This window comes from Somniosus microcephalus, chromosome 16, assembly GCF_052327205.1.
Source record: "Somniosus microcephalus isolate GS21.2 chromosome 16, FLI_Smic_1.0, whole genome shotgun sequence".
Classification (NCBI taxonomy): domain Eukaryota; kingdom Metazoa; phylum Chordata; class Chondrichthyes; order Squaliformes; family Somniosidae; genus Somniosus; species Somniosus microcephalus.
The window spans coordinates 46,251,364-46,279,359 of record NC_141002.1 but is presented as its reverse complement, the minus strand read 5'-3'; the positions used below and the strand labels follow the sequence as shown (position 1 = coordinate 46,279,359).

At 46.1% G+C, this 27,996-nt stretch overlaps 1 long non-coding RNA gene across 1 annotated transcript in view; it reads left to right on the top strand.

Annotated features, from left to right (window-relative positions):
• Window positions 1–13,722: 13,722 nt before the first annotated feature.
• Window positions 13,723–27,996, top strand: part of LOC147106121 (uncharacterized) — a 30,852-nt gene continuing 16,578 nt past the window's right edge. The window contains exon 1 of the long non-coding RNA XR_015081364.1: window positions 13,723–13,997. This is a non-coding gene — a long non-coding RNA (uncharacterized LOC147106121). The remainder of the gene's footprint in view (window positions 13,998–27,996) is intronic.

The following is a 27,996-nucleotide window of genomic DNA, read 5'->3' as shown; positions in this document are numbered from 1 at the left end:
ATTTGGACATGAGTTTAGGTTCAGATCGGACATGGCCCTGTGGGTAGCGGAGCGGGCCCAGGGGCCGTGTAGCCTGATCCTGCTCCTATTTCGTGTGTCTAATTCTGTTAGATTCAGGAGATGGTTCTGTGATAGTAGATTGGCGGTTAGGATCAGATCAGCCATGATCTTATTAAATGGCGGAGCAGGCTCGAGGGGCCGATTGGCCTACTCCTGCTCCTAGTTCTTATGTTCTTATGTAGTATATGAGCCATATGACAACTCAAACTAACTTTTTGTACTTTAGTTGCTGTGAGATCTTGTACAATATCTGAGTAGACCAGTCACACTTGCAGTTCGAAGATCTAAATTTCATCTTCCCCATCTCAACCATGACTGTGGAAGGGTGAATGGGGCAGGTGAGTAGGCCAGCTCCGAGGTCGGAGCTTGCTGCGCGTAACCAGCATTACATTTATTATAGGAGAGCTGCAAATCCTTTGGTCTCCTCGCACCTCTCAGTAAGTAAAATAATATGCCTCATTATCTAATTGTTTGTGTAAGTTATAAAAATTGCTTTGTTTCACCCTTAAGGCTTAACTAAATGAGATGGGGAGAAACAAGTTGGATGTTAAGCCATTAGCTATTACCATTGTGTTGGTGTCTTTTCACTAGATCCGCTTGGGCCCCTGACTGGCTCGCCACCCTGATAACAACTCATGAAGATAGCAAAGAAATTGTTGCCTTCTTTTGCATCTATAGCTCTGTATGTTTAGCAAAACTTTCTTTACGTTTTCATCTTCAGTGGTTGCTTTTTGTATATGATGTATGTATGAAAATCCCTGGTCATCAAACTGCTGTTCATATTATGATCATATCCTGGGGTGTAGATCGGCCTTTGGAATTACTAGAACATTCAAGAAACTTTAGTGGCAATACCATTCTAAGCAATGCAAACATTGTGCACTCAAAAGACCAACTGGCCTCAAATCAGTATACACAATTTAACTACAGCCTAAATAATTTCAGTGAAATTGAACAAGTTACACTGCTCGTCTTGCGTTGGGCATCTCAAAATCAGTTGACATCAATGCAAAGTGTACAGCATAATTGCCCCCTAAAATTAATATTTGGGTTAAAGACTGAAGTTGACAGTGAGACTGGAGCAGACACGGGATTGGGATTTGAGTCAGACCAGGATTGGGGGCGGAGAGTTCAGACAGTGATTCAGGACTGCAGCCAGGAAAGGTTTTAGTTTTTTTGCAGTGCCTGATTTTGAGGAGTTCACTCTTAACTTGTTTTTGTAAGGTGACTCCATTCAGCCGAGAGTTTATTCATTCACAGTCCTAACAGAAGACCTTTTTTTGGCAAACGGTGGGGTCATGGGCCTGAACCTCTTTCTGCCACCCATTCTTTATCTGTTTCACCAGCAGTACCTCTCTAGCTTCCTTTCCATGCTGTCCTGATGACCAGGTACTGATCCATGCTGCTCACTAACGGCGAAGCTGTGCAGGAGGTGGCGGTCTCTCAGTACAGGGCAGCATTTTCAGTGATTTTTTGTCTGACTCGGGTTACAGCGAAGTAGTGAGAAAAAAGCCAGAGCCCGGACACCATCACCAGGCAACAGTAGGCCTCGAGAGATCAGCTATTACCATCACTGGACCTGCTTGGGCCCCCGTGTAATTGCGCGGGTTTCATGGCCTACCCCTGCCCTGTATAATACTGCTTTATTAAAGGTGCTGGCTTTCAAATAAAATGTTAAACTGAAGCTCATAAGAATGTAAAGATTCCTTGACACTGTTCGAGTAAGAGCAGGGCATTCTTCAAACTTCCTAGCCAATGGTCATCTCTCAAGAAACACCAAAAAGGGCTCATCTGGTCACTGATCTCATTTGTTCTTTGTGGAACCTTGCTGTGTGCTTGTTGGTTGTTATGTTTACCTACATTTATAAGGACGTGTCTATTCGCAACACCAAAGTTCTGATTGGTCACCTTAGAAGACAAGATTTATGACTGGTCCCCTTGGAGGACAAGACACCCAGCAGTTTCTCTGGAATGTGTAATTAGATCCTGCCTGCCATGTAATCAGTTACTTTCCAAAGTGTAATTCGAGTCATTCTGACTGCCAGGCTCCAGACAGAACAGAGCTCACATAGAACAGGGCTCACCCTCACGTGTTGAGACCTTCTCCCACTTCCTGCCCCCCACCCCGCCCACGCCCAAGTTTCTGACGACCTCCCCACCCCCCTTCAAGGTTTCTGATCTTCTCCCCCTGCCCAAGTTTCTCCCCCCAGCACCCAGCCCCCCGACCTTCTCTTTCCCTTCCCCACCCCCGACTCCATAGATGGTGCGGGGGTCATGGATTGTTAACAGGTTTACAATAGCAAAATACTGCGGATGCTGGAAATCTGAAATAACAACAGAAAACACTGGAAAAACTCAGCAGGCCAGGCAGCATCCGTGGAGAGAGAAACAGAGTTAACGTTTCAGGTCGAAGACCTTTTGTCAGAACTGGAAAGCAGGAAATGGAGCAGATTTAAAAGCAAGTTTAGGGGCTAGAAAATGGGGGAGGGGGACGAAAGAACAAAAGGGAAGGTCTGAGATAGGATGGAAGGCAGGAGAAGTAAAGGGGCATTAAGAGATATTCAAGGCAAGAGGAGATGGTAATGGGACAGGTTAAGAAACAAAGGATGGCTCTAGATGAAGTGTGAATTGCGCTGGCAGAATGAAAGACAGCTTGCCATGTGGGAGAATTTTTTTTTAAAAAGGCACCAACAAAAAGTGTGGATAAAAAATAAATAGTGATAGGGGCTGAGGTTATGATCTGAAATTGTTGAACTCTATGTTGAGTCCAGAGGGCTGTAAAGTGCCTAATTGAAAGATGAGGTGCTGTTCCTTGAGCTTACGCTGAGCTTCCGTGGAACAATGCAAGAGGCCGAGGACGGTGAGGTCCGAGTGGGAATGAAGGGGTGAATTAAAGTGACAGGCGACCGGAAGCTCGGGGTCCTCCTTACGGACTGAATGGAGGAGGTCACCTGTCACTTTAATTCACCGCTCCATTCCCACTCAGACCTCACCGTCCTCGGCCTCTTGCATTGTTCCACGGAAGCTCAGCGTAAGCTCAAGGAACAGCACCTCATCTTTTGATTCCGCACTTTACAGCCCTCTGGACTCAACATAGAGTTCAACAATTTCAGATCATAACCTCGGCCCCTATCACATTTATATATTTTGTATCCACACTTTTTGATTGTGCTTTTTTCCCCTCCCACATGGCAGCTGTCTTTCATTCTGCCAGCACAATTCACACTTCATCTAGAGCCATCTTTTGTTTCTTAACCTGTCCCATTACCATCTCCTCTTGCCTTGAATATCTTAATGCCTCTTTACTTCTCCTGCCTTTCATCCCATCTCAGACCTTCCCTTTTGTTCTTTCATCCCCTCCCCCATTTCACAGCCCCTAAACTTGCTTTTAAATCTGCTCCATTTCCTGTTTCTTTCCAGTTCTGACGTAAGGTCTTCGACCTGAAACGTTAACTCTGTTTCTCTCTTCACGGATGCTGCCTGGCCTGCTGAGTTTTTCCAGCGTTTTCTGTTAACAGGTTTATTGTGTATGAAGTGAATAGGGACAGTGTCGTGACTTCCAGATTTCGTTCAGTCCAACGATGTCCCTTGCCACACATGCACCAAGCTTTCCGAGAAATCAACCAGGTCAAGTGGGAGGAGAGGGAGAACATGGTGCGGGTGTAAAGAGTTGGAATAATGTAATACGTCTTACCATCTGGATCACGTTCTCCTTCTCGTTCCCCTCCTCCCCGCCCCCCCTTAGACCTGGATCACGTTTTCCCCCATCCCCGCTGTGCTCCTTACCCAACCCCTAAGTTCCTGACCCCCTCTCCCTCCGATGATCCTCTCTTCTACCCCGGCCAGCACGGACCCAATGACGAGCCTTCTCCAACGGAACTGAGAAAAGTGTGGTCCACGCTGCAATGGAGGCTTAAACTGTTGGGTACTGTGCATGCGCGGCCTTGGTACCTGGCACGCGTGCGCAGGAGGGGATCAGGTGCGCACGCGCGGCTCCGGTATGCCTCACGCATGCGCAAAAAGCCATAAAATGGTTCGGCAGATAATCACTGAATTTATAATACAAGTTCTTTCTACCTCCTTATTTCCACTGGCAAAGACCTGTCCATCTGGTGCATCAATCGGCAGCTACGGTGGTATAGAAGCCAGTCTGTCCCTCGTTTTTTTTTACTTCCACTATAATAGTCCAGCTGGCCATCAGTTATCAATGGACAGTTATTGTGCTAACAAAAACCTTTCTGATCAACAGTATTACAACAGCAAAGAAACATTGCTGATGAATGGAGGCACCATATTGCTACAACTATCAGTTTGTTTTGAGTATCAACTGGGGAGATAATCACTGAAAAGAGGAAGAAGGAAAAATAGATCAGTGCATACTTCCAAGGAAAAGGAAAGCAGGAAATGTAGAAGGCCAACAGAATTATGTTCAATAATTCCGCAACCCACACTCTCTCACAATTGGTAAAACTCAGTTATGAAGAATTTTGCTTAATCCTGAAGTCTTTAATTTGTTCTGTAATTTAAAAAAAAATGATTGCATTAGGAATAGTGCTCTGGAAAACAAAATAGGGTCCTCTGTGAGGGTACCAAGATATATAGATGAAATTGAAGCACCATTATATTAGTATTCTGATGTTAATTCATCAGTAGTGGCCTCAGTAGGTCATTAAAGCATATACACCCAGATATTTTCATCATTTTTCATGACTTAAATGAAATTCTCCAAAATAACCAAAAATAAGCAGAACAATTGGAAATGTTTATGTTAATCATAAACCTTCATAATTGTTTGATTGTTGAGAGGACACTTTGCTTCCCCCCCACCTTGCCTGGGCACTGGACAAACGGCGTGCACACAAAGTGCACTCAGCCTGTTCAGACCTCAGAGCATCCAAATTTGGTTGAGCAAGTCATTATCATGGCCCAGACGAATTTCTAAGCCTTTGTCCACTCCCTGGTAGGTCCTTGTGCTAGGAAACAGGAGTAAGAACAGAAGGGCAGCTGTGCTAAGGGACCAGCTGCCAGCCTTGGAGCCTTCTTGCTATTGTTGGAGAATAGCAACCAGAGGATCTCCAAACTTTAAGATCTGTTGGGGAAACGAAGAAAAAAGGAGAGCATTTACCTTTGTGGCATCCCTTGTTTTGCTGTCTGGCCTGTTCAGATCATCCAAGCCAAGGGGATTCAGGCACAAGGACCACCACTAGCTTCTCTGAGCACCTCTGAAAATGGGCTTCCTTTGGCTCCATCAAAAAGAAAGTGAGGTGGGATGCCCCTCATTACCATGCCTGCCCAGGCCCTGCATCTGTTCTAGGCACAGGCCCAAGACTGCTTATCTCTTGGGAAATATGAAGAGCCAGAGACTCAATTTCACTGGTCTCTGTACCCTTTTCATCTCCACAGCCCCAAGGATTCCAGCATTCCCCAGGTGGTAGAGGGAGTAATATTGAGGCCCGTGACTTTTCACACAATTATAGAAATTCAGCTTTCGTTATTATACTTTTATGTCCCTTTCTGTTACTTTTTTTAAATAGTGTATGCTGATGACATCATTAGCGTGCCAATGCGATTAAACTGAAATACCACCCTCGATTGAAATGAACAAGTCATAGAAAGGCCCTGATTTTAGCTCTGGGCGGGTTTGGGGGAGGTAGGTAGTAAGGTGAATCAGAATACGTGGGAAGTGAGTGGAAAGTGGCTACTGGACGGCCCATGGCCACTCAGCAGCATGCAGGTAGGTGTGGGGAAGGAGGTTCCAAGAGGGTCTCATGAGAAAGACCAAAGCAAGGAAGGCCTAATCTTTCCTTGTGGGGCTCTGAGGAGCAAAGGGAATTTTTTTAAATACCTGACCTTTCAGGGCCTCTTCACATCCCAATCTTCTGACTGTCTTCAGTCTGATGGGAAAGCTACAGCGGCTTCCCTGCTCAGGCTCGGAGTTAAAATTGCAGTCACGGTCCGAATCATCGAACCCCCATCTGTATATTTAAAGAAGGACCCCGCTGGTTTCAGGCAGGCGCCTTTGCTGCCTACTCAGAAGACCAGATTAAAAATCAGGATTGGTGTGAAGCATGCGGGAAGTCATCCAGGGCATTTTAACTGCTCACCTGCCTGGTTTTCGCCTTGTGTGTAGGGTTAAAATCCCCCAACCCATACCAAATGATTAGCCAAGTTAGAGACAAAAGTTCATCCTATCCACACCCCAATGCTGTGATAAATATTCATAGCCTGAATTTAAAAAATACATTTTAGAAACATACGGCCCCGATATTAACTGGGAGACGCGGTGGGAGTTGGGGGGGTTGGTTTGATATCGCGTGGGAAACCTGGAAGTATATTCAGCATATCTGTCGGTGGCTTTTTAACTGAGCCACCTCAATATAATTTTACTTCCGGGTTTGATGTCCAATGTGTGGCAGTAGGCGTGATGAGGACCCGCATGATGTGATCTCAACTCTAGTATTTAAAGCCCCAATCCAAAGATGCAATTTGGAGGAGTTGAAGTTGAGAAGAGAGGAGCCACTTCAACAATGGATTCGAGATGTTCAAAGGCTGTGCTGTAGGTTTTGGAGCCTGTGAGGGCCCCGCCAAAGACTGCTCCACCTGCTTGGCTTCACTGATGCCTCCCTTGATATGCTGCTGGGGGCTGTGAGGATCTGTAGGGACATACTATTCCCCTGCAATGGAAGGAGAAAACTGGTCGCAGAAAGAAAGAAAGAAGGCGTGGTTGGAGGTTGCCCAGGAGGTCAGCAGCAGGAGCATAGTGCAGGAAGCAGTTTAATGACTTAACCAGGTCAGGAAAGCTGAGTACAGCAGCACTTTCACCTACATACATCCTGCTTGCTGTGCACATCACCTCACGCCCTCATTCTGCTTTTTCAAGCCTACTGTATCACATCACTCCTCACACCCATTTACCTTGAAGGTGCACCCATCGATTCATCCAACACTCCCACTCACCCTCATTCTTAAGCAATTTTATGCCTCTCCCTCAAAGTCACCATCACCAAATGCTCTCCATCCATCAGCTGAACACATGCCATTACACTCAGTCATAGGTCTGTTCTTTCTTCATTGCAGGAGAAGAGAGAACAGAACACCAGGAAGAGGGACAGAACCAGGAGGTGGCCCTCCAGCTACCTCACAGCTGACAAGTGCAGAGGAGGAGGCACTGGAGGTCAGTAGAGCTTTGGTGTGGCTGGCAATTGGAGATGTGGAGACAAGGATCTCCCAGCTACCTGGTGACATCCTTCTTAGGCAGTCCCTCGGAACTGAGGATGACTTGCTTCCACATTAAAAATGAGTTCTCAGGTGACTGATGAGTCCAATGCGGGACCTACAGTCTCTGTCACAGGTGGGGCAGACGGTGGTTGAAGGGGCGGGTGGGTGGGGTGCTTGGGTTGACGTGCGCTGCCTGCGCTTGGCTTCCGCTTGCTCCCGAAGAGACTCCAGGTGTTCGCCGCCTTCTCGGATGCTTCTCCTCCACTTTGTGCGGTCTTGGGCCAGGGATTATCAGGTGTCGGTGGGGATGTTACACTTTTTCAAGGAGGCTTTGAGGGTGTCCTTGAAGCATTTCCTCTGCCCACCGGGGGCTCTCTTACCGTGCCGGAGCTCCGAATAGAGCGCTTGTATTTGGAGTCTTGTATCGGACATGCGGACAATGTGACCTGCCCATCGGAGCTGATCGAGCGTGGTCAAAGCTTCGATGCTGGGGATGTTGGCCTGAGTGAGAACACTGATGTTGGTGCACCTATCCTGCCAATGGATTTGCAGGATCTTGCGGAGGCAGCATTGGTGGTACCTCTCCAGTGCTTTGAGGTGCCTACTGTATATGGTCCCTGTCTCTGAGGCATACAGCAGGGCGGATATCACTGCTGCCCTGTAGACCATGAGCTTAGTGCCGGGTTTGAGGTCCTGGTCTTCAAACACTCTCTTTCTCGGGCGACTGAAGGCTGCACTGGCACACTGAAGGCGGTGTTGGACTTCGTCGTCGACGCCTGCCCTTGTTGACAGTAGGCTCCCAAGGTATGGAAAGTGGTCCACGTTGTCCAAGGCCTTGTCGTGGATTTTGATAATCGGGGGGCAGTACTGTGTGGCGGGGGCAGGTTGGTAGAGGATCTTTGTCTTACGGATGTTTAGTGTAAGGCCCATGCTCTCGTACGCTTTGGTGAAGGTGTTGACGATGGTTTGGAGTTCGACCTCCGAGTGAGCGCAGACGCAAGCATCGTCTGCATACTGTAATTCGACGACAGAGGATGGGACGACCTTGGATCTGGACTGGAGGCGACGGAGGTTGAACAGTTTCCCGTTTGTTCTGTAAATTAGCTCCACTCCAGCTTACTGAGGGTGAGATGGAGTATTGCAGCAAGGAAGATCGAGAAGAGCATTGGTGCAATGAGTCAGCCTTGCTTGACCCCGGTTCGTATGTGAATTGGGTCTGTGGTGGAACTGTTGGTCAGGATCACGGCTTGCATGTCGTCGTGAAGCAGGCGGAGGATGGTAACAAACTTTTGAGGGCAGCCGAATTTGAGGAGGACACTCCATAATCTCTCATGGTTGACAGTGTCGAAGGCCTTTGTGAGATCAAAGGCGGCCATGTACCTGGTGACATAATTAAATATCAGCCACCCACATGTCATACGGCACTCAGTGATGTTGACTTGATTTCAATAGCGAGTGAAATATGATCATCTTCATAATGATAAGTTGCAACATTCTTACCTTGCCAGTACGTATTCGTGTCTTTTATCTCCGACAGGGCCTTCACACGCGCAGCAGGAGTTGCTGAGGTCATGGACAAGAATTCCTCAGAGGAGCTGCATTCTTCTGAGGGTGCATCGTCACAGAACTCATGCATACCATGCACCAGCTCAGATACTCACCCTTCAGAGAATCATTGAGCAGCAGCAATGTGTGATGCACTGACAGGCCTTCCAAGCACACTCACCACAACTGCAGAAAGAATGGAGGAATCTGCCTCAGTATGAGTGGGTTGATGTCGCAGGCCATTGCAATGATATGTTCTTCCATGGATAGAGTGGCCAGTAGGACAGTTAGTTGGGTTTTCACCTGGTGACTCACACCACAAGTGAGCAAGAACAGATGGTGGTGGCAGGGATAGCAGTGGAGAATCCGTGTCTGAGGGTGCAGCCCTCTCCAAGCTCTGCTCAGCTAGACACAGATGCTGTACCTTGGGGGCTGTCGATGAAAAGGAAAATTATATGAGCAACAGCAGACAATGTGTGATGCATTGACAGGCCTTCCAAGCACACTCACCATGACTGCAGAAAGAAATGGAGGTGTCCACCTCAAGCATGAGTGGGTTGATGTCACAGGCCACTGTGATGATGTGTTCTTCCATGGATAGAGTGGAACATCAAAAACTCCAATCAAATGAGTACTTGCATGCCTTGACAACGGCTGTGCATATTCTGGATGACAAGATGTCTGCCACCTTAAATAGCATGACAGATACCTTAGCCTTGGCCTTACAGCACCCCACTGATCTGCACCAAGTGCTCCCCAGCACTGTGGTAGCAGTGAAACACGGCTGGGCCATGAGAGGGATGATGGCGAAAGGTGGCATGGAAGTGGGGACTCCACTGAATGCGCTTCCACTTCTCGCCCATTGCGCCCCCCTCAGTCAATAGCCCACATGCTGCCTCATCTCCCAATGGCCGAGTCTGCACCTGCACAGGTGCAGGTGGCGAAGTCTTTGGTGGGGCCCTCATGGGCTCCAAAACTCAGAGTTCGTCAGCCAAGAGCATCTCAGCAGTCAGAGCAGGGATGTGAGCAGCCTTCCTCTACCTCTGCTCAAGCCACAGGAGTTGCACCACATAGGAGAAATGGGAAAAGGAAGACTAAAGTTTTGTAGTTTCACAATGGTATGCATATGGGTGTATGGTAAAATGTTATGCACTTAAGTTTCTGTTCTTTACTTGAATCACATAAATATTATTCTTTTGCACCACTTTCCTGTCTTGTCCATTCTTGGATGCTGGGTGGCAAGTGGCTTTTTTAAGTTGTTTGATGACGAATAGGAAGACATGAATTAACGGGGACCAATGGGGGGGGGGGGGGGGATGTGAAAGGGGTGGTTGGTTGTTTGCAGGACTGGTTTGGGCCAGTGGCAGTGGGGGGTAGGGTGTGGTGGGGCGCGAGTGGCAGGAAGAGTGGCTGTTGCATGTGCTTGTGAGATCGGTCCACTGGTGTAACCTAAATGAACCTGACAATAGCAAGAGCATCCTGGCAGCAATGTGAGCAGCTGTTGGTGCATTGCCCTCATCATCCTCCTCCTCCTCGGAATCCTCCGAAGAGGATCTCCGCTCTGCACCACCTTCCTCCTACAGGTGCAAACCTCTCTGTTGCGCAATGCTGTGAAGAGCACAGCACACCACGTCCATTCTGGACACCCTGGCTGGTGTGTATTGAAGGGTGCTTCCAGATCTGTCTAGGCACCTGAAGCGCATCTTCAGCATGTCGATGGCTTGTTCAATCACAAATCTTGTGGTGATGTAACATTCATTGTAGCGCTGTTGGGCTTCATTGGTTGGGTTTCTGACGGGTGTCATAAGTCAAGTTTTAAGTGGGTATCCCTTGTCTCCTAGCAGCCACCCCTTAAGTCTGCTTCCAAGTTCGAAGACATCAGGGAGCTTGGACTGCCACAGGATGAAAGCATCATGGCAGGTCCCCAGCAATCTTGCGCACACCTGCATAAAGATCTTTTTGTGGTTGCACACCAGCTGTACATTGATGGAGCTGAAGCCCTTGTGGTTAACAAATACTCCTGGTTGATCTGTGGGTGCCCTGATTGCCGCTTGTGTGCAGTCGATGACACCCTGCACATAAGGGAAGCCACCCAGAGCTGCAAACCTGAGCATCCGCTCATTCTGACTGGCATCATAGCAGGCAAAGTTCACATAATTTCCGGCCCTGACAAACAAGCCATCAGTCACCTGTCTTATGTACTTTTCGGCTGCTGACTGCGAGATCCTGCAAACCTCTCCAGCAGAGCCCTCAAGGTAAGGATCTGGAGGCAAAAAAGTTGAGGGCAGAGGTAAAGCATGGCCAACAGGTTCAGCTGGCAGCAGGTTTTCTTCTAAAAGGCTGCAGATGTCTGCACCACCTGACACAACAACTGGAGCCTCCTGAGACACTGCTGTTCGGTCATGCCAAGGAAGATGATCCTCTGCCTGTAGACCCTGTGTCATGGGTAGTGCCTCCTGCAAGCTGCACCTCCCTGCTGCTACCCTCTCTCCTGTGCAGCTACAGGTCTATGATCTGCAGGCTACTGCTGGTCATCTTGTTCCTCATCTGATGTCCAATCTAAGGCAGCCAAAGTGCCACCCATCCTAATGTGATGGAACAAACCTCCAAAGCGTAGGACCTAAACTCTCAGCAAAAGTACTGTGGACAAACCCTTTGGCACTAGCAGGTAAGAAAGCAGCTGTGAGTACTGAGTATTTATTGCAATATTTCCATGAGATTGATTCAGCCCCCTCAATTGCCGCTGTGTTCTCACCTTGCTTTCACTGGCGAGTTTCAGAAGCCCGGGAAATCCATGGATCCGACGTTAAAGTTAAAACTGTTGAAATATTGCTTTAATTGAGCGATTAACGTATGTTAATAGGAAACTTGGCTCTCCCGAGGGGGTTGCGCACACGCAGCCTAACGCGCTGGAGTGAAATGTGCAAGTCAGTGGGTTGGTTTTAACCCCCCTACCCACACCCAAACTCACACGTTCCTCTGTATTTAAATTCCCCCCATAGTTCCTGAAGGCTAAAATGATAATGCACTACTAGCGTGGAACTGAGCCTTGTAGGACAAGTCGCAGATTAAATCACTGGTCTGTGCTTAGTTAGCTGATTTTCTCCAGGCTGCCAGTGGGGTGCTGGAATTTATGTCAGTGCACCTGGGATAAGCAGGGGAAAACTCAGCCAATGTCCCCCCTCCATTTGTACAAAGTATCAGAGGGTAGCCAACACCTGTGGAATCATACAAGCATGAATCAGCTCCTGCAGAGGCGGAAAGAATATTACAGAAAAAAAATCTTCTATATTAAAAATCTCTCATTAGAACGCAATGGCTATTCACAAACCCTAATTCCCTGGGTCACGATCTTACATTTCAAAATTCTATGTACACATTCTATTGGGTATGCTAATGTTATAATGTAAACACTTATCTGTAATTATTACATAAAATGCAACTAGTTGGCACAGTATTATCTATTCCCAACAAAAAAAAAACTGAAAATGCTTTCTGAAACCTTTTCATCCAACATAATGGGGTCACAGTCTCAGAATAAGGAGTTGGCCATTTAGGATTGAGATGAGGAGAAATTTCTTTACTCAAAAGGTTGTGAATCTTTGTAATTCTCTACCCAAAAGGGCTGTGGATGCTCAGTCATTGAGTATATTCAAGACAGAGATCGATAGATTTTTGGATACTAAGGTAATCAAGGGATATGGGGATAGTGTGGGAAGGTGGAATTGAGGTAGATGATCAGCCATGATCTTATTGAATGGCAGAGCAGGCTCAAAGGTCCGAATTGCCTACTGTTGCTCCTATTTCTTATGGCCGGAAAACACCGTATCGGGTCCTGACCGAATTTGTGGCCTTTCAGCAGACCGCCACCAAAATTAAGGTGCGAGTGCACTGGAAAGAACACAAATTTTCATGGTCCAGTTATCTACTGAGTTTCAAAATGGTAAGTGATAAAAATTAAGTACATAGGTAAAGGGATATTTATCAAATAAAAATCACTCATTTACAATTTTCACAGAATGAACAAAGTTGTGCGATTCAATTTTAAAAGCACCAGTAAAAAGCCCAGAATACTATTCAATAAAAATAGAATTTAACTTATTCAGCTACTGTAAATCAATGGTTCTGATGTTATGCTCCGCGTGGCATAAACACTGCTATTATAAAACAGCATATTGTCTGAACAGTGCCACGAGTGATCTACTAGTATTTATAAATAAAAAAGTAATGCTAAAATCATAATTCATTAGAACGGTTTCAGTTTTAAGCTGCAGTGATACTACACTGCCAGTCAGAGACTGGTAGCTGTAGATTGCAAAGCTCGGCTGCAAATTGTATCCTTCTGCCAGGATAGAGTTCTTGACAAGCATGCTAACCTGATCAGTTACACTCAAGAACAGCACTGCACAGCTCTGGCAGCTATATTTTAACGTTAGAAGAAAATAGGTGAGACATTAAACTAATGGCCCAGAAATTCGGGTCCCAACGCGTGAGTACAGACGGAGTACTCACGCGTGGACCCGATGGAAGTGCCGGAATCTTGCATGCACTACGCATGCGCAGGAAACCGGCACTTCCGATCCTCTGAACCAAGGGGTTCAGAGGTCGAACGCGTGCGCGCGGGAGTCTGCGCGTGCGTGTTGAACTTCCTTTTTTTTTAAACAGGTTTTAAAGTGCGGGTAAGTCTGTACATTTTAGAAATGTAAAACGCAGCCATAAGGACTTCATTTTCAAAGGTAAGTGGTCAATTATTTAAAATTAAAACATTTTTTCCACAGGTTTTTTACTTTTAAATACTTTAAAGCAAGGTAAGTTTATTTTTAGCCCCGTTTTTTTATAAAATTATTTTTTTCAAAAATTTAAAGTTTTGTTTAAAATAGTTATTTAATGTCATTTATAGTTTATTTACAAAGTGTGATTTAAAAATTTTTTTTATTTGAAGGTAAAGTACAGTTTTACAGCCTCAGCATTTATACGTTTTGACAGGTCTATCTGTCAAGACTTATGAATGGAGCATTCCCTGCTCCGATTGGCTGCCTGTTGCTCACGTGATCCCAGGGGACGCATCGCACTAACTACGCCCCTGGGACACGCCAGCATAGCGCGCCAGCCTCTGGGACAGGCCTCGGAGAGGAATTCCACGCAGGCCAAGAGGTCAACTGCCGGCGCGCTAGGTAGGTGTAGGTCGGGGGCTTGCACTCGCGGGAAGCCCCCGACCCAAATTTCTGGGCCATTGTTAAACTTGTAGTGTAAATGTGCACTAAAAAGCTTCAATAGTAACTTTATAAAGTGCACAGAAGGTCCAAATACAGCTTCTCACTGGACTGAAGTTATACTGTACCCAGTGTTAAGCTCATGTGGTAGAAGTGACCTCCTGGAGGTGGATCTCATACCACTGAGCTTTGTAGACCAATTATCATCTTCTAGTGGAATATTTTTGGTGCATCATTTGGAAGCAATTCCATCGACACTTCTTGTTAAATATTCTAATTCCTTTGTTATTCATGTGATTCTCTGTTTTTCTTAAAGTTCCTAAAAATACACAACTTTTTTCTTAAACTAAAAATATCTTGGAGTCCCAAATGCCTGTCTGTTTAAAACAAATACTCAGTATTTGGCATCCACAGATGACAGAATATTTAACCATTTCCTTGCAAAAAGAAAATTCCAGAAAGCGAGTTCTAATATTAGAAGTGCTGAAACAAAATAATGGGGAAGCAATGGCATTGTAGGTTCAACCCACTCACTCGTGACTTACCAATCTCAGCCAGAAATACGAAATAACAACAGAAAATGCTGGAAAAACTCAGCAGGTCAGGCAACATCCGTGGAGAGAAATTTGAGTTGACGTTTCGGGTCGAACCCTTCTTCAAAACTGGAAAGAAAAGAAACTAGATCGAAGGCAGGGCTGCGATCGGACAAAAGAATAAAAGAAATAAAAGAGATTAGAAGCTAGACGAGATGGTAATAGGCTGAGATTGGGTGTAAAGTGTACTGGCAGGGCAAGAGATAGCTGCCAGGTGTGAGAGAGAAACAAAAGGAAAGCGAGGGGGGGGGGTGGGGAGAAAGGAGTGGAAAAATTACAAGACAAAATGAAATAGGGGCCGAGCTTATGATCTGAAATTGTTGAACTCGATATTGAGTCCGGAAGGCTGCAGAGTGCCTAATCGGAAGATGAGGTGCTGTTCCTCGAGTTTACGTTGAGCTTCCGTGGAACAATACAAGAGGCCAAGGACGGTGAGGTCCGAGTGGGAATGGAGCGGTGAATTAAAATGACGGGCGACTGGAAGCTCGGGGTCACCCTTACGGACTGAATGGAGGTGTTCCGCAAAGCGGTCACCCAATCTGCGTTTGGTCTCCCCAGTGTAGAGGAGACCGCATCGTGAGCAGCGAATACAGTATACTAGATTGCGAGAAGTACAAGTAAACAGCAGATTCAAACTCATTTTTTCCCCAAGGTGAATGGTACTTGGACCCATACCTCTAAATAGTGTGAACATAAAAAAACACTGCTTACTACACCAGTGAGATACATGGATGAGTTTGCCATTCGGACTTGAATTTGAACCTATTTCCCCAGAGGTAAATGGTGTTGACCCACTATGTCACCTGGGCCTCACTGGGGAAAAAAACTTTAAATAGAGGGACAATTTGTGGCCACTATTCCCTACTGTTTCATCAGAAAAGTAGGATCATAAGAACGTATATAAACAAAACTGCAACAAATAATTCAATTTTTTACTTGTCAAATATATATTGAGCACAGCAGCAGTAAAACATGTTAATAGACAGCTGTTTTTATTTTCTTGTCAATTTTTCTCTTTCCCAACTCCCCGCCCCCCCCCCGCCCCCGCTCCCCTGTCCTTGCTAAGGTATAGGGTATAGTTCCATAGGTCCAATCCCCTCAGGTACCTCGTTCAACTGGTCCTTATTCATGTGTGAGACTTTGCGTCCATACAAATTTAATGCCTTGTTAAAAGGATGGGTAGAGGAATTTGGTATAAGCTTATTGAGTGTTAATATGGTGAAAAATTACAGGTGAGGTTGAGATTTATCAAAGAAGGATGGGCTCTTTGTGCTGAACCACCAGTTCCTGTTCCTAAAGATTCTTATGCTCAAGATGTTTTCACCTATATTAACTTCATCATATTGATAAAAGTATTGATTTAAAATTGTATTGACTTTATTGTACATTTTTCTTCCATTTTAACTTAGTTTTCAATCATCTTTTGAGGTTCCCTAATCCTCATACCATTTCTTGGATGAGGGTAGCCAAGCAACCTTCTCCCAGGGTACTGCGAATCTTGCTCTAAAAAAAAACCTAATGTACACTATAGAACAGTCCTAATTTTTTCTTATGTGATTTTCATTCCCTTGATGCAGCAGCTACAATACTTCCACCCAGAGACTCTCCCAATATCACAGCACATATCAGAAACTCAGCAATTTAGAGAACTGCACCCGAAACCCACACCATACCAGGTTGTAACGGACTGTGTTAATGTAAAATCACACAACTCAGGTATCAATGTCAGGTCAAATTCATGATTTTGCATTTAGACATCTTCTCATCTGCAGATAACATAAAACTTGGAAGTATAGTGAACAGTGAGGAGGATAGTTTTTTTATTTGTTCCTGGGATGTGGGCGTCTCTGGCAAAGCCAGCATTTCTTGCCCCTCCCTAATTGCCCTTGAGAAGGTGGCGGTGAGCCGCCTTCTTGAACAGCTGCAGTCCTTGTGGTGAAGGTACTCCCATAGTGCTGTTAGGGAGGGAGTTCCAGGATTTTGACCCAGCGACGATGAAGGAACATCGATATATTTCCAAGTCAGGATGGTGTGTAACTTGAAGGGGAACTTGCAGATGATGGTGTTCCCATGTGTCTGCTACCCTTGTCCTTCCAGGTGGTAGAGGTCGCGGGTTTGGGAGGAGCTGCCGAAGAAGCCTTAGCGAGTTGCTGCAGTGCATCTTGTAGATGGTACACACTGCAGCCATGGTGCGCCGGGAGTGAATGTTTAAGGTGGTGGATGGGGTGCCAGTCAGGCAGGCTGCTTTGTCCTTGATGGTGTCGAGCTTCTTGAGTGTTGTTGGAGCTGCACTCATCCAGGCATGTGGGGAATATTCCATCACACTTCTGACATGTGCCTTGTAGATGGTGGAAAAGCTTTGGGGAGTCAGGAGGTGAGACACTCGCCTGAGAATACCCAGCCTCTGACCTACTGTTGTAGCCACAGTATTTATGTGACTGGTACAGTTAAGTTTCTGGTCAATGGTGACCCCCAGGCTATTGATGGTGGGGGATTCGACGATGGTAATGCCGTTGAATGTCAAGGGGCGGTGGTTAGACTCTCGTTTGTTGGAGATAGTCATTGCCTGGCACTTGTGTGGCGCGAATGTTACTTGCCACTTATCAGACCAAGCCTGAATGTCATCCAGGTCTTGCTGCATTCGCGCATAGACTGCTTCATTATCTGAGGAGCTGCGAATGGAACTGAACACTGTGCAATCATCAGCGAACATCCCCACTTCTGACCTTATGTTTGAGGGAAGGTCATTGATGAAGCAGCTGAAGATGGTTGGGCCTAGGACACTGCCCTGAGGAACGCCTGCAGCGATGTTCTGGGGCTGAGATGCTTGACCTCCAACAACTACAACCATCTTCCTTTGTGCCAGGTATGACTCCAGCCAGTGGAGAGTTTTCCCCCCCCCGATTCCAATTGACTTCATTTTTACTAGGGCTCCTTGATGCCACACTCGGTCAAATGCTGCCTTGATGTCAAGGGCAGTCACTCTCACCTCACCTCTGCAATTCAGTTCTTTTGTCCATGTTTGGACCAAGGCTGTAATGAGGTCTGGAGCCGAGGGGTCCTAGCAGAAACCAAACGGAGCAGGTTATTGGTGAGTAAGTGCTGCTTAATAGCACTGTCAATGACACCTTCCATCACTTTGCTGATGATTGAGAGTAGACTGATGGGGCGGTAATTGGCTGGAGTGGATCTGTCCTGTTTTTTTGTGGACAGGACATACCTGGGCAGTTTTCCACATAGTCGGGTAGATGCCAGTGTTGTAGCTGTACTGGAACAGCTTGACTAGAGGTGTGGCTAGTTCTTCAGCACGACAACTGGGATGTTGTCGGGGCCCATAGCCTTTGCTGTATCCAGTGCGCTCTGTCATTTCTTGGTGTCTTGCGGAGTGAATCAAATTGGCTGAAGACTGGCTTTTGTGATGTTAGGGTCCTCAGGAAGAGGCCGATATGGATCATCCACTCAGCACTTCTGGCTGAAGATGGTTGAAAACGCTTCAGCCTTGTCTTTTGCACTCACGTGCTGGGCTCCGCCATCATTGAGGATGGGGATGTTCATGGAGCCTCCTCCTCCCGTTAGTTGTTTACTGATAATGGTAGAGTGAGGGATATGCCAGGCCATGAGGTTACAGATTGTGGTGGAATACAATTCTGCTGCTGCTGATGGCCCACAGTGCCTCGTGGGTGCCCAGTTTTGAGTTACGTGATCTATTCTGAATCTATCCCATTTAGCACAGTGGTAGTGCCACACAACACGATGGAGGGTGCCCTCAGTGTGAAGATGAGATTTTGACTCCACAAGCACTGTGCGGTGGTCACTGGAAAGATGGATCTGCGACAGGTAGATTGGTGAGGGCGAGGTCAAGTAGGTTTTTCCCTAATGTTGGTTCTCTCACCACCTGTCGCGGGCCCAGACTGGCAGCTATGTCCTTCAGGACTCGGCTAGCTTGGTCAGTAGTGGTGCTACCGAGTGAGGACAGCAGATTTCCTTCCCTAAAGGACATTAGTGAACCAGATGGGTTTTTACGACAATCCGATAGTTTCATGGTCACCATCACTGATACTAGCTTTTTATTCCAGATTTATTTAATTTACTGAATTTAAATTCCCCAGTGATAGAGTTCAAGTGATAGACTTCAAGAGGATATAGACAGGCTGGTGGAATGGGTGGACACATGGCAGATGAAATTTAACACAGAAACATGCAAAGTGATACATTTTGGTAGGAAGAATGAAGTGAGGCAATATAAACTAAAGGGTACAATTCTAAAGGGGGTGCATGAACAAACAGACCTGGGGGTATATGTGCACAAATCATTGAAGGTGACAGGGCAGGTTGTGAAAGCGGTTAAAAAAGTATACGGGATCCTGGGCTTCATAAAGAGAGGCATGGAGTACAAAAGCAAAGAAGTTATGATGAACCTTTATAATTAAGAATATAAGAACATAAGAAGTAGGAGCAGGAGTAGGCCATACGGCCCCTCGGGCCTGCTCCACCATTCAATAGGATCATGGCTGATCCGAACCAAGACTCACATCCACTTCCCTGCCCGCTCCCCGCAACCCCTAATTCCCTTATCAGCTAGGAAACTGTCTATCTCCGTTTTAAATTTATTTAATGTTGCAGCTTCCACAGCTCTCTGAGGTAGCAAATTCCATAGATTTACTACCCTCTGAGTGAAGAAGTTTCTCCTCATCTCAGTTTTGAAAGGGCAGCCCCTTATTCTAAGATTATGCCCCCTAGTTCTAGTCTCACCCATCAGTGGAAACATCCTCACCGCATCCACCCGATCAAGCCCCCTCACAATCTTATATGTTTCGATAAGATCGCCTCTCATTCTTCTGAATTCCAATGAGTAGAGGCCCAACCTACTCAACCTTTCCTCATAAGTCAACCCCCTCATCTCCGGAATCAACCGAGTGAACCTTCTCTGAACTGCCTCGAGAGCAAGTATATCTTTTCTTAAATATGGAAACCAAAACTGTACGCAGTATTCCAGGTGTGGCCTCACCAGTACCCTGTATAACTGAAGCAAGACTTCCCTGTTTTTATACTCCATCCCCCTTGCAATAAAAGCCAAGATTCCATTGGCCTTCCTGATCACCTGCTGCACCTGCATACTAACCTTCTGTGTTTCATGCACCAGGATCCCCAGATCCATTTGTACTGTAGCACTTTGCAGTTTCTCTCCATTTAGATAATAACTTGCTCTTTGATTTTTTCTGCCAAAGTGCATAACCTCACACTTTGCAACATTATATTCCATCTGCCAAATTTCTGCCCACTCAGCCTGTCTATGTCCTTTTGCAGGTTTTTTATGTCCTCCTCACTCACTGCTTTCCCTCCCATCTTTGTATCGTCAGCAAACTTGGATATGTTGCACTCAGTCCCTTCCTCCAAATCGTTAATATAGATTGTAAAGAGTTGGGGTCCCAGCACTGACCCCTGCAGAACACCACTAGTCACTGATTGCCAACCCGAGAATGAACCATTTATCCCAACTCTCTGTTTTCTGTTAGATAGCCAATCTTCCACCCATGCCAGAATATTACCCCCAATCCTGTGATTTTTTATCTTGTGCAGTAATCTTTTGTGTGGCACCTTGTCAAATGCCTTTTGGAAGTCCAAATACACCACATCCACTGGTTCCCCTTTATCCACCCTGTTTGTTACGTCCTCAAAGAATTCGAGCAAATTTGTCAAACATGACTTCCCCTTCATAAAACCATGCTGACTCTGTCCGATTAAATTATGCTTATCCAAATGTCCTGTTACTGCTTCCTTAATAATGGACTCCAACATTTTAACAACCACAGATGTTAGGCTAACTGGTCTATAGTTTCCAGCCTTTTGTTGACTTCCCTTTTTAAATAAGGGCGTTACATTAGCAGTTTTCCAATCTGCTGGGACCTTTCCTGAATCCAGGGAGTTCTGGAAAATTACCACTAATGCATCCGCAATCCCCACCGCCACTTCTCTCAAGACCCTAGGATGTAAGCCATCAGGTCCAGGGGATTTATCTGCCTTTAATCCCATTATCTTACCGAGTACCACCTCCTTAGTGATTTTAATCATGTTTAGCTCCTTCCCCCCCCCCACCACCCCCCCCCATTGCCCCCTGTTTGTCCAGTGTTGGGATATTTTTAGTGTCCTCTACTGTAAAGACTGATACAAAATATTTGTTCAGCGTTTTTGCCATCTCCATGTTCCCCACCAAAAATTTCCCGGTCTCGTCCTCTAAGGGACCAACATTCACTTTAGCCACCCTTTTTCTTTTTATATAACTGTAGAAACTCTTGCTATCTGTTTTTATATTTTTTGCTAGTTTACTTTCATAATCTATCTTCCCTTTCTTAATTAATCTTTTAGTTATTCTTTGCTGGCTTTTAAATGCTTCCCAATCTTCTATCCTCCCACTAGATTTGGCTACTTTATATGCCCTTGTTTTCAGTCGGATACTATCCTTTATTACTTTACTTAGCCACGGATGGCTGTCTTTTTTTTAACGCCCCTTTTTCCTCAGTGGAATATATTTTTCTTGAAAGTTGTGAAATATCTCCTTGAATGTACACCGCTGCTCATGTACCGTCTTACCCTTTAATCTATTTTCCCAGTCCACTTTAGTCAACTCTGCTCTCATACTTTCATAGTCTCCTTTATTTAAGCTTAGTACGCTGGTTTGAGATCCGACTCTCTCACCCTCCAACTGAATTTGGAATTCAACCATGTTATGGTCACTCATTCCAATGGGATCCTTTACTAGGACATTTTTTATTAATCCTGTCTCATTACACAGGACCAGATCTAAGATTGCCTGTCCCCTGGTTGGTTCAGTAACATACTGCTCAAGGAACCCGTCCCTAATGCACTCTATGAACTCTTCCTCAAGGCTGCCCTGCCCAATTTGATTTGTCCAGTCAATATGAAAGTTAAAATCCCCCATGATTATAGCTGTTCCCTTATTACAAGCCCCAACTATTTCCTGATTTATACTCCGACCAACAGAGTTGCAACTGTTAGGAGGCCTATAGACTACGCCCACTAGTGACTTTTTCCCCTTATTATTCCTTATCTCCACCCAAACTGTTTCACTATCCTGATCCTTTGACCCAATATCATTTCTCACTATTGTAGTGATTCCATCCTTTATTAACATAGCCACCCCACCTCCCTTTCCTTCCTGTCTGTCCTTCCTAATTGTCAAATACCCCTGGATGTTCAGTTCCCAGTCATGGTCACCTTGCAGCCATGTTTCTGTAATGGCCACCAGATCATACCCATGTGTAGTTATTTGTACCGTCAACTCGTCTATTTTGTTACGAATGCTGCGTGCATTCAGATAAAGAACTTTTAAATATGTTTTGTGACAATTTATTCCTGCTTTTACCCCCTTTACTACTTTACCTTTATCTTTATACATTCTATCCCTTCCTGACACGCTCTGGTTTTTAATTCCCCCACTGCTACCTTGCTCTATTGCCTTCTCCGCTGACATTTTTATTTTTTGCTCTCTTGAAACCTCCCCCTCACTAATTAGTTTAAAGCCCTCTCTACAGCCCTAGTTATTCGATTCGCCAGGACTCTAGTCCCAGCACTGGCCAAGTGAAGTCCGTCCCAACGTAACAGCTCTCTCCTGTCCCAGTACTGGTGCCAGTGTCCCAAGAAGCAAAACCCATTTCTCCCACACCAGTCTTTGAGCCACGCATTTAACTCTCTGATTTTATTTATCCTAGCCAAATTTGCTCGTGGCTCAGGTAGTAATCCAGAGATTATTACCCTTGTGGTTCTGTTTTTTAATTTAGCCCCTAGCTGCTCATACTCCCTCAGCAGAACCTCTTTCCTTGTCCTATCTATGTCGTTGGTACCAACATGGACCACGACAACTGGATCCTCCCCCTCCAAGTTTCTCTCCATCCCAGAGGAGACGTCCTTAACCCTGGCACCGGGCAGGCAACACAGCCTTCGGGACTCTCGCTCTCGGCTGCAAAGAACCCTATCTATCCCCCTAATGATACTATCCCCTACCACTACAACATTTCTTTTTACTCCCCCCACTTGAATGGCCCCTCATTCCACGGTGCTGTGGCCAGGTTGCTCATCCTCCCTGCAGTCCCCGTTCCCATCCCCACAGGGAGTAAGAGCCTCGAACCTGTTGGACAAGAGCAAGGGCTGCGGCTCCTCCAACACTACCTCCTGGATCCCCGTACCTGCCTCACTCATAGTCACACCCTCCTGTCCCTGACCACGGTCTACATCTGAATTAGTTCATCCTCAGCTGGAGTACTGTGTCCAATTCTGCACTTTAGGAAGGATGTGAAGGCCTTAGAGAGGGTGTAGAAAAGTTTTACAAGAATGGTTCCAAGGACGAGGGACTTCAGTTATGTGGATAGACTGGAGAAGCTGGGATTATTCTCCTTAGAGCAGAGAAGGTTGAGATTTGATAGAGGCGTTCAAAATTATGAGGGGTCTAGACAGAGTAGATAGAGAGAAACTGTTCCCATTTCGGAAGGCTTGAGAACCAGAGGACACAGATTTAAGGTGATTGGCAGAAGAACCAAAGACGACATGAGGAAAAACTTTTTTACTCAGCGAGTGGTTTGGATCTGGAATGCACTGCCTGAAAGGGTGGTGGAGGCAGATTCAATCATGGCTTTCAAATGGGAATTGGATAAGTACCTGAAGGAAAACATTTTGCAAGGCTATGGGGAATGGGCGGGGTGGGGGGGGTTGGGACTAGCTGAAGTGCTCTTGGAGAGAGCTGGCACAGGCTCGACGGGCCGAATGACCTCCTTCTGTGCTGTAACCATTCTATGATTCTATCCCAGTTTGTATGTTGGTGTATTTTTTCTAAATTAGTCATATTTTTCCAACATTGACAGATTCTTTGCTTATTATTTGACACAGGGATTATTTGTTATTTTTGCTAAAATGTTGGATGTGTGGGGACATTGACGAGGACAAGATCAGGCTTTGCCGGATACCATGTAGTTGGAAAGCCTGCCAGCATTCACTGCCAAGAATCTCTCATAAAAACTGATTACTTAAGTAAAGTACAAGAGACGAATAATATTCATGGAATCATACTACAGCAAGAAGTCAATGCCTTCAAGAGGGAAGGAAAGTGGCAGAAAAAGGAGCAGGAATTTTGTTTATAATTTAGTTTGTCACCACCCCAAACATTCATACCATTGCTATAATTATAAATCATAGGCTCATTTTTTTCTTTCTCTTCTTGAATTTGACATAAAGAACCAAGCAACAACCAATCATATAAACTGTTGTATTAACTTAATGGACTAGGAGACTTGTATTGAAAGCTTTTACAGCAAAGTCAAATCCCAAGAGTGTTATTGTGGATTGAAGCCAGATTTTGTTAATTTTGCATACAATATTTTTCTTTTTCCAGTATGCTTGCAAGAGAAAAAAATTCTTCCCATTACTTCCATTTCTATTTTTATCTTTAAATAGTAACATGCAACCAATAATCTTACCATCTCTGTAAACATAAGTTCTCTTGATTTTATTTCTCAAACTATCTTCCTAACATTTGTAGTTTTATGAATAACAATACTTGTGACCTTGATAGTTATGTTAGATTTCCACCCATTTTGTGTCTTTGCAACTTTTTGGTCAAGTTTTGTCCTGACGTTGGAAGTGCCTTCCAATTTTGAGTTGATTATATTAAAATTCGATCCTAACGACCTCACTTACTTTACAACCTTCTAGACTCAACATCGAGTTCAACAATTTCAGACTATAACCTCGGCCCCTATGTTTTCTTTTCTCTGTCACATGGCAGCTGTTGATGATTCTGCCAGTCATTTACACCTCATCCAGAGTCATTGTTTGTTTCTTAACTTGTCCCATTACCATCTCCTTTTGCCTCGCACCATCATCCCTTTTGTCTTTTAATCTCTCCTGCCTTCCATCCTATCACAGACCTTCCTTTTTGTTCTTTCCTCCCCTCCTCCCTTTCCCTGCCCCACACTTGCTTAAAAATCTTGTTACTTCTCCAACTTTTTCCAGTTCTGATGAAGGGCCATCGAACTGAAACGTTAACTCTGTTTCTCTCTCCATGATGCTGCCTGACCTGCTGAGTGTTTCCAGCATTTTCTGTTGTTGTTTTTGACCTCACTAACTTGTCTGCACAACTGTCCTGGCATTTATGCCAGTGTAGAGCTCAACCATTTACTTACCCATATAAAATGGGTACCATGGTGTAAATTTTATAGAGATGGCATTTAAGATACCTATGGCAAGATTTGTAGCAACATTGTCAGGCTATTTTTGTTTCTCTCATGTTTTCACTTAGTTGGTCAGGAGGATTTCTGCCAACTGTTGTGCCACTGCTATATTTCTGGTACATTCACAATTTGGGGACATTGGGTTTCTCAGTGGCACTCCCCTTTTACTAATGTTGTTTGGAGCAAGAAGAGGAGGGACAACGAGAGATGGTGGAGTTGAGGAAGCCATGATCTTACTGAATGGCGGAGCAGGCTCAAAAGGCCGAGTGGCCTGCTCCTGCTCCTATTTCTTATATTCTTATGAGATGCTCGGCAGTTAGGGTTACCAACTCTGGTTGGACATGTTCCTGGAGGGGTCATCACATGACCTCCTGCCTCCAACCTCCCCGCCCCCACAGCCCTGACATTGGTTGCCCAACACATCCATCCTCATGGGGCACTACCTTCCAACACCAATTGGAACGCAAATAGACTCTTCGGGCCCGATTTTGTGGATTGTGTGGGAAATGGTCGGATTCCCCGAATGTGGGGTTCTGACCCGAAAAAAAAATGGGTCAGCCAGCTGCACGCAATTTTCCCTCAAGTGGCCAATTAATTTCCAGCGTGTGGACAGCCTTGCTAAATGTCCATTTCTAGTCAGAAAGCCCCACAGTATGATGTCATCATTCGTGGTGCTTTCAAGGTCCACAGCAAGCATTGCTTCCTCTGTTGGCTTCCAAACGAACCATACAGGATGGCAGAGGAGCCTGCAGCAGCTGTGGCCATTGCCAGACCCCGAGCTGCCTCCAAATTCGACGAAGCTTCACTGCAGGCATTATTGGATGGGGTTAGGGCCCACAGGGAGGTCCTCTTCCCTAGGTCAGGCAGGAAGAGGCCTCCCACTGAGAACAAGGCTGCATGGATGCAGGTGTCAGCATATGTCAACTCGAATGTGCATGTAACCTTGGCATCACATCTCTAACTCCTTCCTCTACTCCCCCACAGGACCATCCAGAGCCCCCGTCCCCACTGTGGTGGAGGAAGAGGCTGTGCAGCCAGACTCCTCAGAGGAAGCTCCAACCTCTGAGGGCGCAGCATCAGCAGAAGTAAGCGCACCCAGCACCAGCGCAGACACTCACACCTCGGGGGGACCTTCGGGACATAGAGTAGTGTTGTCACCTGGTGTTTCACAGCTCACAAGTGAGCCTCAGCAGATTCTGGAGACAGGGACAGCAGTGGAGAGTCCTCGTCAGAGGGCGCAGGACTCTGCCAGCTCAGCTCAGCTGCGCTGCATGTCGACCCTCTGCCTCTGGGTCCATCCGCAAGAGAAGAGGTGATGGATCTCCATGCACAGATGCAGAAGTCTCTGGCAGGTTTTGTCTCCAGGGTCGCTGCGAGTGTGGAGCGAATGGAGGAGTCCATAGCGACCATGAGCAGAGCCTTTGTGGAGTCATTGGTGCATGAACGCATCACCATGGAAAGGTTGGCAATCTCCATGGAGGAGATAACTTGCCAGGGTACGGAAAACATGGTGAGTGCTCATAAGAGAATGACATCTCTTGAGGAGCGTTGGCCATCTATTGAACAGAGAAACCAGACCTTCATGGAAGTCCTTCTGATTAGGACTGCCAGTGCAGATACGGGTCCCCATGGCCCCCTAAAGCACAGCAAGATGCTCTCAAGCCACTTCCAAGCGCTGGCCCCTTCTAGCCTGTGCAGCTTCAGGTGAGTGAGCAGCAGCCTGGTGCTCCTGGTGCTCATCCTGCTGTTCCTGGTTCTGCTGCTGCCGCCTCTGCTGCTGGAGATCCTCTAATGGCAAGAAGGGAAGGAAAAAAATGCGTCCCATGCTTCTGGTAGATGCCTCCGCTGAGGAAGTGCTGAGTGAGGGTGGCGAGAGGGGCTTCCCAGGAGATCACATTGGAGAAGTGTGTGAGGCTCCAACCTTCCACAGCTGTGCCTAAGCCTTGAAGAAGTAGCCCCAAGCCTGCAACAAGGTCCTTCAACATACAAATGCTCTCCGATTAAATCGCAGCTTTCCCGAATGACCTGCAGCTGAGAGCAAGCAAGCTGGCAAGCTTCACGCCAGGTTTCATCAGCGGGCTTCCCCGCAGACGTGTTTAGCGTGGGGAACCCTTGAAAATCGCAAGGGCCCCTTAAAATGGCATTAAACATGCCAATAATTGGTGATTAGGGTCCCGACGGCCAGTCCCACCAGCGGCGGGCGGGACTGATACGGGTCGCAGAGAAACGGCGGTCCGAAAGTCGGACGGGTTGGGGAATCAGGCGGTGGGGGGGGGGGGGGTCGCGACCCCCTATTTCTGCGATTTTCGGCCCCCGCCTGCCTGAAAACCCGCCCGACGGCTGGCAGAAAATCGGGGCCTTCATTACCCGATTGGATGATTCTTGACTGTCAGCCAAACAGCCGTTTTTTCCCCATGTCCAATATTTTTATAACAAACAAAAGTGTTTGTAGAGAATTAAAAAAAAAACATTTTATTGCCTCGATGATATTTGCGCCTGCATCAGAGGCAGACTGCACACACCTGCCATTACCTCGACACCCACATTTACAGGCAGAAGTGCAATTTACTGGCAATGATCTTGCTACATAGGCTCTGGGTCAGTAGAGATAGACGCAGAGCTATGCTACCAGCTGCAAGAACTAACATGCACCATAGAGGTGGCATGCCAGTGCTAGTAATGGTCAGCTGTGCCTCATAATCTTTCTCTGTTTCCTTCCAGGCATGCTTCAGTGGAGTGGCAACCAGGGCCACCTTCCTCACTACCACCTCATTCAGCACCACCTGCAGTTCCCAAGCCAGCAACAGACAGTTGTTGTGCTGTTTCATTATTTGCCTACAGACTCAGTTTCCTGCATCCATATTTATTGTACCAACCACTGGGTTTTTCCAGACATTTTTGTTACCCAAACAAACTTTGAAAAAGCTGAAATGTATATTAGAATATAACCAGTCTTTGTAAAGGCTACCATTTTTATCCCCATATGTGGCCATTTACCTTCAAGTGCCTGCATTCCTTTAAACTTATACATTATCCATTGTAAGCAGTGGCTGCTTACACATACCTGCCACACTCTGGCAAGCTCCCATTGACAGTACTACCAAGCCCAACAAAATCCAAGTGAAG